This window comes from Arachis stenosperma, chromosome 7 (assembly GCF_014773155.1).
Source record: "Arachis stenosperma cultivar V10309 chromosome 7, arast.V10309.gnm1.PFL2, whole genome shotgun sequence".
Lineage (NCBI taxonomy): Eukaryota > Viridiplantae > Streptophyta > Magnoliopsida > Fabales > Fabaceae > Arachis > Arachis stenosperma.
This window is the reverse complement of record NC_080383.1, coordinates 11733312-11743421: the sequence shown is the minus strand read 5'-3', so window position 1 is coordinate 11743421 and position 10110 is coordinate 11733312. Positions and strand designations below refer to the sequence as shown.

Below are 10110 nucleotides of genomic sequence, written 5' to 3'. Positions count from 1 at the left end.
GAAAATCCATTTCGAGTGCAGGGAGGTCAGATTCCAATAGCATCAGCAGTCCTTTTGTCAGCCTTTTTCAGAGTTTTGCTCAAGTCCCTCAATTTCAGCCAGAAATTACCTGAAATTACAGAAAAACACACAAACTCATAGTAAAGTCCAGAAATGTGAATTTAACATAAAAACTAATGAAAACATCCCTAAAAGTAGCTTGAACTTACTAAAAACTACCTAAAAACAATGCCAAAAAGCGTATAAATTATCCGCTCATCACAACACCAAACTTAAATTGTTGCTTGTCCCCAAGCAACTGAAAATCAATTAGGATAAAAAGAAGAGAATATACTATAAATTCCAAAATATCAATGAATATTAATTATAATTAGATGAGCGGGACTTGTAGCTTTTTGCTTCTGAACAGTTTTGGCATCTCACTTTTTCCTTTGAAGTTTAGAATGATTGGCTTCTCTAGGAACTTAGAATTTTGGATAGTGTTATTGACTTTCCTAGTTAAGCATGTTGATTCTTGAACACAGCTACTTATGAGTCTTGGGCGTGGCCCTAAGTACTTTGTTTTCCAGTATTACCACCAGATACATAAATGCCACAGACACATAACGGGGTGAACCTTTTCAGATTGTGACTTAGCTTTGCTAAAGTCCCCAGTTAGTGGTGTCCAGAGCTCTTAAGCACACTCTTTTTGCTTTGGATTACGACTTTAACCACTCAGTCTCAAGCTTTTCACTTGGACCTTCATGACACAAGCACATGGTTAGGGGCAGCTTGATTTAGCCGCTTAGGCCTGAATTTTATTTCCTTGGGCCCTCCTATCCATTGATGCTCAAAGCCTTGGATCCTTTTTACCCTTGCCTTTTGGTTTTAAGGGCTATTGGCTTTTTCTGCTTGCTTTTTTCTTTTTCTTTCTATTTTTTTCGCCATTTTTTTCGCAAGCCTTTGCTTTTTCACTGCTTTTTCTTGCTTCAAGAATCAATTTCATGATTTTTCAGGTCATCAATAACATTTCTCTTTGTTCATCATTCTTTCAAGAGCCAACAGTTTTAACATTCATAAACAACAAGATCAAAAATTATGCACTGTTCAAGCATTCATTCAGAAAAAAAAAAGTATTGTCACCATATCAATATAATTAAATTAATTTCAAGGATAAATTCGAAATTCATGTACTTCTTGTTCTTTTGAATTAAAACAATTTTTCATTTAAGAGAGGTGAAGGATTCATGGAATTATTCATAACTTTAAGACATAGTTACTAACTACTAATGATCATGAAGTAGAGACACAAAACATAGATAAACACAGCATAAAAACCGAAAAGCAGAAAGAAATAAGAACAAGGAATGAATCCACCTGAGTGAGGGTGGCGCCTTCTTGAAGGTCCAATGGTGCTTTTTGAGCTCCTTTATGTCTCTTCCTTGCTTCTGTTGCATGATTCCTAGTAATTTTGGTGTTCCTATCCTTAGTTGCTCCCAATAATTGTGTGGAGGACAATTTATCCCCTGAGGTATCTCAGGGATCTCTTGATTTGTAGTCAAATATTCTACCACTGAGCTATAAACCCTTTACATGAGTCTTTCCATCTCCCATGACTCAGAGGTGGAAGCTTTTGTCTTCCCTTTTTTTCTCTTCTTTTTTTTTGGATGTCTCTGGCCTTAGGTGCCATTAATGGTTATGGAAAAGCAAAAAGCTATGCTTTTACCACACCAAACTTAGAAAATTGCTCGCCCTCGAGCAAGAGAAGAAAGAAAAGATGAAGAATAAGAAGAAGATATGGAGGAGATGGGGAAGTGTAGGTTCGGCCAAGGTATAGAAGAGGAGGTTGTGTTGTGTGAAAATGAAGTAGAATGGAAGGGTATATATAGAGAAAGGGGAGAGGGTAGGTTCGGCCATTTAGGGTGGGATTGGGTGGGAAAATGTTTTTGAATTTTGAAGGTAGGTGGGGTTTATGGGGAAGAGTGGGTGGATGTGAGTGATGAAGGGGGTAATTGGGAAGAGAGATTGAGGTGATTGGTGAAGGGTTTTGGGAAGGAGTGTTTATTGGGAAGAGAGATTCAGAGATTGAAGTTGTTGGGAAGTGTGACATGGGGAAGAGTAAAATAGGATTAGGAGGTAAGGTAGGAATATGTTAGGTGGGGATCCTGTGGGATCCACAGATCCTGAGGTGATCCTGTGGGGTCCACAGATCCTGAGGTGTCAAGGAATTTCATCCCTGCACCAAATAGGCATGTAAAATGCCTTTGCATACCATTCTGGCGTTTAAACGCCGAGTGGTGCACGTTCTGGGCGTTCAACGCCCAGATGTAACATGTTTCTGGCGTTGAACGCCAATTTCATGCTTGTTACTGGCGTTCAGCGCCAGCTTTTCCTCTAGGCACATTTTTGGCGTTCAAACGCCAGAATGTTGCTTGTTTCTGGCATTCAGCGCCAGATTCATGCTCTGTTCTAGCGTTGAACGCCAGCCAGATGCTCCTTACTGGCGTTGAACGCCAGTCTGTGCTTCCTCCAGGGTGTGATTTTTCTTCTGCTGTTTTTGATTCTGTTTTTAATTTTTATATTTTTTTTCGTGACTCCACATGATCATGTACCTAATAAAACACAAAATAACAATAAAATACAATGAATTAAAAATTAGATAAATAAAATTGGGTTGCCTCCCAACAAGCGCTTCTTTAATGTCAATAGCTTGACGGTGGGCTCTCATGGATCCACAGAGGTGATCAGGTCAATGTTGTATAGTCCCAACACCAAACTTAGAGTTTGGATATGGGGTCTTAACACCAAACTTAGAGTTTGGTTGTGGCCTCCCAACACCAAACTTAGAGTTTGACTGTGGGGGCTCTTCTTGACTCTGAACTGAGAGAAGCTCTTCATGCTTACTCTCTTTTGTCACAGAGGGATGGCCATGTGCCTTAAACACAAGGTAGCCCCCATTCAATTGAAGGACTAATTCACCTCTGTTGACATCTATCACAGCTCCTGCTGTGGCTAGAAAAGGTCTTCCAAGGATGATGCATTCATCCTCTTCCTTCCTAGTGTCTAAGATTATGAAATCAGCAGGGATGTAAAGGCCTTCAACCTTTACTAACACATCCTCTAATATTCCATAAGCTTGTTTCAATGACTTGTCTGCCAATTGTAATGAGAACAAGGCAGGTTGTACCTCAATGATCCCCAGCTTCTCCATTACAGAGAGTGGCATAAGATTTATCCCTAACCCTAGATCACATAGAGCTTTTTCAAAGGTCATGGTGCCTATGGTACAAGGTATTAAGAACTTGCCAGGATCTTGTCTCTTTTGAGGTAAAATTTGCTGAATCCAGGTATCCATTTCACTAATGAGCAAGGGAGGTTCACTTTCCCAAGTCTCATTACCAAACAACTTGGCATTCAGCTTCATGATAGCTCCTAAATATTGAGCAACTTGCTCTCCAGTCACATCTTCATCCTCTTCAGAGGAAGAATAGTCTTCAGAGCTCATGAATGGCAGAAAGAGATTTAATGGAATCTCTATGGTCTCTATATGAGCCTCAGATTCCTTTGGATCCTTAATAGGAAACTCCTTCTTGCTTGAGGGACGTCCCAGGAGGTCTTCCTCACTAGAATTTTCGTCCCCCTCCTCCCTTGTGCATTTGGCCATATTGATTATATCAATGGCCTTGCACTCTCCTTTTGGATTTTCTTCTGTATTGCTTGGGAGAATACTGGGAGGAGTTTCAATGACTTTCTTACTCAGCTGGCCCACTTGTGCCTCCATATTTCTGATGGAGGATCTTGTTTCACTCATGAAACTGAAAGTGGCCTTTGACAGATCAGAGACTAGATTGGATAAATTAGAAGTGTTTTGTTTAGAATTCTCTGTCTGTTGCTGAGAAAATGATGGAAAAGGCTTGCTATTGCTCATCCTATTGTGTCCACCATTGTTAAAGCCTTGTTGAGGCTTTTGTTGATCCTTCTATGAGAAATTGGGATGATTTCTCCATGATGAATTATAGGTGTTTCCATAAGGTTCACCCATGTAATTAACCTCTGCCATTGCAGGGTTCTCAAGATCATAAGCTTCTTCAGAAGCTACCTCTTTATTACTGTTGGATGCATTTTGCCATCCATTCAGATTTTGAGAGATCATGTTGACCTGTTGAGTCAACACTTTGTTCTGAGCCAATATGGCATTCAGAGCATCAATTTCAAGAACTCCTTTCTTCTGAGGTATCCCATTATTCACGGAATTCCTCTCAGAAGTGTACATGAATTGGTTGTTTGCAACCATATCAATGAGTTCTTGAGCCTCTTCAGGCGTTTTCTTTAGGTGAATAGATCCACCTGCAGAATGGTCCAATGACATTTTCAAAAACTCAGATAGACCATAATAGAATATATCTAATATGGTCCATTCTAAAAACATGTCAGATGGACACCTTTTGGTCAGCTGCTTGTATCTTTCCCAAGCTTCATAGAGGGATTCACCATCTTTCTGTTTGAAGGTCTGAACATCCACTCTAAGCTTGCTCAGCTTTTGAGGAGGAAAGAATTTATCCAAGAAAGCCGTGACTAGCTTATCTCAAGAGTCCAGGCTATCCTTAGGTTGTGAATCCAACCATATTCTAGCTCTGTCTCTTATAGCAAAAGGGAAAAGCATGAGTCTGTAGACTTCAGGATCAACTCCATTCGTCTTAACAGTCTCACAAATCTGCAAGAACTCAGTTAAAAACTGGTAAGGATCTTTAGATGGAAGTCCATAAAACTTGCAGTTCTGTTGCATTAAAGCAACTAGTTGAGGCTTAAGATCAAAATTATTGGCTCCAATGGCAGGAATGGAGATGCTTCTTCCATCAAATTTGGACGTTGGCTTTGTGAAGTCACCAAGCATTCTCCTTGCATTATTATTATTTTCGGCTGCCATCTCCTTCTCTTGTTCTTAATGTTTCTGAAAGGTTACCTTTAGATTGTTGTAACTTAGCTTCTCTTAATTTTCTCTTCAGAGTCCTTTCAGGTTCTGGATCAATTTCAACAAGAGTGCCTTTATCCTTGTTCCTGCTCATATGAAAGAGAAGAAAACAAGAAAAGAAAGAGGAATCCTCTATGTCACAGTATAGAGATTCCTTTATGTTAGTAGAAAAAGAAAGGGGAGAAGAGTGAAGAAGAATGAATAGTCTGTATAAAGAGTAAGGATAGGGGAGGTGAAGAGAAGTGTTAGTAAATAAATAATTAAATAGAATAAGAAAAGAGAGGGGAAATTTCGAAAATAATTTTGAAAAAGGGGTTAGTAATTTTCGAAAATTAAAGATAAGATAAGATTAAAATTAAAATTTAGAACAAAAAGAATTTTTGAAAAAGAGGTGAGATATTTTCAAAAATTAGAGAGGAAAAAGTAGTTAGGTGGTTTTGAAAAAGATAAGAAACAAACAAAAAGTCAAATAGTTAGTTGAAAAAGATATTAAAATTAAATTTGAAAAGATAAGAAGATAAGAAGTTAGATAAGATATTTGAAATCAAATTTTTGAAAAAGATAAAATTTTGAAAAAGGTAAGATACAAAAGATATGATAAGAAAAAGATTTAATTTTTAAATTAAAATTAATTACTAACAAGAAACTAAAAGATAAGATTCTAGAACTTAAAGATTGAACCTTTCTTAACAAGAAAGTAACAAACTTCAAATTTTTGAATCAATCACATTAATTGTTAGCTAATTTTTGAAAATTTGATATAAAGATAAGAAAAAGGTTTTGAAAATATTTTGAAAAAAGATTTTTGAAATTTTCGAGAAATAGAAAAAAATGAAAAAGATATAATTTTTGAAAAAGATTTTGAAAAGATAAGATTTTTAAAATTGAAATTTTGACTTGACTTGTAAGAAACAACTAATTTTTAAAAATTTTTGACCAAGTCAACCCAAAATTTTGAAAATTTGAGAAAAATAAGGAAAAGATATTTTTTTATTTTTGAATATTTTAATTATGAGAGAGAAAAACACAATTATGACCCAAAACATAAAAATTTTGGATCAAAACACTTAATGCATGCAAGAACACTATGAATGTCAAGATGAACACCAAGAACACTTTGAAGATCATGATGAACATCAAGAACATATTTTTGAAAAATTTTTTATGCAAAGAAAACATGCAAGACACCAAACTTAGAAATCTTTAATGCATGGACTCTAACAAACGAAAAATGCATATGAAAAACAACAAACAACACAAAACAAGAAATCATCAAGATCAAACAAGAAGACTTGTCAAGAACAACTTGAAGATCATGAAGAACACCATGAATATATGAATTTTTGAAAAATGCAAGGAAAGAAAAAAAAATTTTAAAACATGCAATTGACATCAAACTTAAAAGTTGACATAAGACTCAAACAAGAAACACAAAATATTTTTGATTTTTATGATTTTATGATTTTTTTGTATTTTTATTAATTTTTTTCGAAAACAAAGTTGGAAAAAACGAAAAAGAAAAGAAAAATTTTGAAAAAGATTTTTGAAAAGAAAATTACCTAATCTGAGCAACAAGATGAACCGTCAGTTGTCCATACTCGAACAATCCCCGGCAACGGCGCCAAAAACTTGGTGGACGAAATTGTGATCACATCAATGTAGTATTCTTTGTTGTTGTATGGAATCATTATTATGGCACCTATGTGTGGACACAACTCCGTTCAACTAACCAGCAAGTGTACTGGGTCGTCCAAGTAATACCTTACGTGAGTAAGGGTCGATCCCACAGAGATTGTTGGTATGAAGCAAGCTATGGTCACCTTGTAAATCTCAGTTAGGCACATTAAATGGTTATGGGTTTCGAAAATTAATAATAAACAGAAAATAAAAAGGGATAGAAATACTTATGTAAATCAAACGTGGGAATTTCAGATAGGCGTGTGGAGATGCTAGAATCCTTTCGAATCTCTACTTTCTTATTGCTTTCATCCAATCCTTCTTACTCCTTTCCATGGCAAGCTGTATGTAGGGCATCACCATCATCAATGGCTACTTTTAATCCTCTCGGGAAAATGGTCCTATGCGCTGTCATTGCACGGCTAATCGTCTGGAGGCATCAACCTTGTTGATGGCTACATCCTATCCTCCCAGTGAAAATGGTCCAAATGCTCTGTCACAGCACGGCTAATCATCTGTCGGTTCTCAATAAGGTTGGAGTAGAATCCCTTGATTCTTTTGCGTTTGTCATCACGCCCAGCCTTCAGGAGTTTGAAGCTCGTCACAGTCATTCAATACCGGAATCCTACTCGGAATACCACGGACAAGGTTAGACTTTCCGGATTTCCAGGATCCTACTCGGAATACCACAGACAAGGTTAGACTTTTCGGATCCCCATGAATGCCGCCATCTGTCTAGCTTATACCACGAAGATTCTGTTGGGGAATCTAAGAGATATGCGCCCGGCCTAAGGTAGAACGGAAGTGGTTGTCAGTCACGCGCGTTCATAGGTGAGAATGATGATGAGTGTCACGGATCATCACATTCATCAAGTTGAAGTGCAACGTATATCTTGGAATAAGAATAAAAGAGAATTGAATAAAAGGTAATAGTAATTGTATTGAAACTTGAGGTACAGCAGAGCTCCACACCCTTAATCTATGGTGTGCAGAAACTCCACCGTTGAAAATACATAAGTGAAAGGTTCAGGCATGGCCGAATGGCCAGCCCCCTGAATGATCAAAAGACCGAATGATCAAAGACTAAACAGTCAAAAGATTAAACTGTCAAGAGATGTCTAATACAATAGTAAATTATCCTATTTATACTAGACTAGCTACTAGGGTTTACATGAGTAAGTAATTGATGCATAAATCCACTTCCGAGGCCCACTTGGTGTATGCATAAATCCACTTGCTTCTGTTTATCCTTCCATGAGAAATTTGGATGATTCCTCCATGAAGGATTATAGGTGTTCCATAGGATTCTCCCATGTAATTCACCTCTTCCATTGCAGGATTCTTAGGGTCTTAAGCTTCTCCTTCAGAGGAGGCTTCTTTAGCACTGCCGGATGCAGCTTTCAATCCAGTCAGATTCTGAAAAATCATATTGACTTACTGAGTCAATATTTTGTTCTGAGTCAATATGGCATTCAGAGTATCAATCTCAAGAAGTCCTTTCTTCTGAGTCACCCCATTATTCACAAGATTCCTTTCAGAAGTGTACATGAACTGGTTATTTGAAACTATCTCAATAAGTTCCTTGGCTTTTGCAGGTGTTTTCAGATGAAGAGATCTACCAGCAGAGTGGTCCATTGACATCTTGGATAACTCAGACAGACCATCATAGAATATACATATGATGCTCCATTCTGGAAATATGTCAGAAGGACACCTTTTGGTTAATTGCTTGTATCTTTCCCAAGCTTCATAGAGGGATTCACCTTCCTTCTTTTTGAAGGTTTGGACATCCACTCTGAGCTTACTCATCTTTTGAAGTGGAAAGAATTTGGTCAAGAAAGCATTGACCACCTTGTCCCAAGAGTTCAGAGTTTCTCTAGATTGTGAGTCCAACCATGTCCTAGCTCTGTCTCTCACAGCAAAGGGGAAAAGTATAAGTTTGTAGACCTCAGGATTAACCCAATTGGTCTTAACAGTATCACATATCTGCAAGAATTCAGATAAGAACTGATGAGGATCTTCTGATGGAAGTCCATGAAACTTGTAGTTCTGCTGCATTAGAGAAATTAATTGAGGCTTAAGCTCAAAGTTGTTTGCTCCAATGGCAGGAATTGAGATGCTTCTTCCATAGATGTTAGATGTTGGTGCAGCATAGACACCAAGCATCTTCTTTGCATTGTTGTTATTATTTTTGGCTGCCATGTCTTCTCCTTTTTTGAAAATTTCTGTCAGGTCCTCTCCAGAGAGTTGTGCTTTAGCTTCTCTTAGCTTCCTCTTCAGTGTCCTTTCAGGTTCAGGATCGACTTCAACAACAATATCCTTATCCTTGTTCCTGCTCATGTGAAAAAGAAGAGAACAGAAAAGAAGAGGAATCCTCTATGTTACAGTATAGAGATTCCTTTATGTGAGTAGAAAAAGAGAAGAAGAGAAGAATGAGGTAGAGAGAAAATAAAGAGAATTCGAACACAGAAAGGGAGAGAGGGTTCAAATTTTAAGAAGGAGAGCAGTGTTAGTAAATAAATAAATAAATAGAAAGAGATGAGAGAGAGGAAATTCGAATATTAAATAAAAGAAAGGGGAAAATATTGTTGTTTTTATTTTAAATATTAGTTAGTATTCGAAAATTAAGAAAGGAATAAAACAAAATTAGAGTTTAAAACAATTAGTTAATTAAAAAGATTTTTAAAAAAGTTGTTAGTGGTTTTCGAAAATTGGAGAGAGAAAAAAAAGTAGTTAGGTGGTTTTGAAAAAGATAAGAAATAGTAAATTTTTTTAAAATCAAACAAAAAGTCAAGTAGTTAATTGAAAAAGATTTGAAAATAAATCTTGAAAAGATAGGATGTTAGAAAAGATTTTGAAATTGAATTTTAAAAAGATGTGATTGAAAATTTATTTTGAAAAAGATTTGAAAAGGAAATTAAAAAAGATTTGATTTTTGAAATTAAAGTTGATTACTTGACTAACAAGAAACTAAAAGATATGATTCTAGAATTTAAAGATTGAACCTTTCTTAACAAGAAAGTAACAAACTCGAAATTTTTGAATCAAAACATTAATTGTTAGTAAAGTAATCGAAAATATGAGTTTGAAATTAAGAAAAAGATTTTGAAAATCAAATTTAAAATTTTCGAAAAACATGAAATAAAAATAAAAAAGATTTGATTTTTGAAAAAGTTTTGAAAAGATAAGATTTTTAAATTGAAAATTTGACTTGACTCATAAGAAACAACTAAATTTTTTTAAACAAATTTTGACTGAATCAATCCAAAATTTCGAAATTTATGAGAGAAATAAGGGAAAGATATTTTTTTGATTTTTGAATTTTTAATGAGGAGAGAGAAAAACACAAAAATGACTCAAAACATGAAAATTTAGGATCAAAACAAAAAATGCATGCAAGAACACTTTGAATGTCAAGATGAACACCAAGAACACTTTGAAGATCATGATGAACATCAAGAATTTATTTTTGAAAATTTTTT

The 10110-nt window shown here is 35.9% G+C and overlaps 2 non-coding genes across 2 annotated transcripts; both read left to right on the top strand.

Moving 5' to 3' along the window:
* The first annotated feature begins 4406 nt into the window (after nucleotides 1-4406).
* LOC130942589 (small nucleolar RNA R71) lies at nucleotides 4407-4510 on the top strand. Its single transcript, XR_009071155.1, has one exon. It is a non-coding gene; the product is annotated as a small nucleolar RNA R71 (small nucleolar RNA).
* A 3817-nt stretch (nucleotides 4511-8327) lies between these two features.
* LOC130943079 (small nucleolar RNA R71) lies at nucleotides 8328-8431 on the top strand. Its single transcript, XR_009071614.1, has one exon. It is a non-coding gene; the product is annotated as a small nucleolar RNA R71 (small nucleolar RNA).
* Nucleotides 8432-10110: the final 1679 nt, after the last annotated feature.